The 669-nt window shown below is 43.0% G+C and overlaps 1 non-coding gene across 1 annotated transcript; it reads right to left on the bottom strand.

Annotated features, from left to right (window-relative positions):
- Positions 1–225: 225 nt before the first annotated feature.
- trnal-aag lies at positions 226–307 on the bottom strand. Its single transcript has one exon. It is a non-coding gene; the product is annotated as a tRNA-Leu (tRNA).
- Between the last annotated feature and the right edge of the window lie 362 nt (positions 308–669).

Here is a 669-nt window from a genome sequence, read left to right as displayed (position 1 = left end):
CAAGGATTTGACGTGAACAACCACCGGTAGGAGGTGCAACTGCCACCGCGGGAGCACAGGACTCGGTGGCTGGTTGGTTAAGGCGATGGACTACACTATTGAGTTGGAACCCCATCTGTGACACACAACATTGCTTCTTTTCTCCCTTGCATGGGCGACATGAAAGTAAAAATCTTGAAATGAAGCAGAACATGTGATAGCTTGCGCAAACATGCTCAATAAAGATGGCAGTGGTGGGATTTGAACCCACGCCTCCTTAGAGACTGGAGCCTTAATCCAGCGCCTTAGACCGCTCGGCCACACTACCCGGGTCTGGCAAACTACTCACACTTTCTCGTCAGTTACCTAGAGCGTCTGCGCTTCCTTGTATTTTAGTCTTCTTTTTCATTTTCTTCTTTAAAATCTTCATGTATCTCATGTTGCTCTTGCGTCCTTCATCATTTTTTGATTCTCTTTTTAAAAATCTTAATTTATCTGATGTTGCTCTTTCTTCCATCGGATAAACTTACAATTAGTTTCTGCTTTTATGTCTGAAGCAGATTGAATTAGAAAAACACGGCAGATAATTGCAATAACAGACGTGGGAATTAGGTAAAGGCTGGATTCCCTTTATTTGTCCGGTGTCCTTGGTGGCCTTGTTTGAAATTACATTACAGTTTTCTGTTGAGA

This window comes from Oncorhynchus gorbuscha, unplaced genomic scaffold (assembly GCF_021184085.1).
Source record: "Oncorhynchus gorbuscha isolate QuinsamMale2020 ecotype Even-year unplaced genomic scaffold, OgorEven_v1.0 Un_scaffold_21975, whole genome shotgun sequence".
NCBI classification, from domain to species: domain Eukaryota; kingdom Metazoa; phylum Chordata; class Actinopteri; order Salmoniformes; family Salmonidae; genus Oncorhynchus; species Oncorhynchus gorbuscha.
This window is presented reverse-complemented; position numbering and strand designations above follow the sequence as displayed.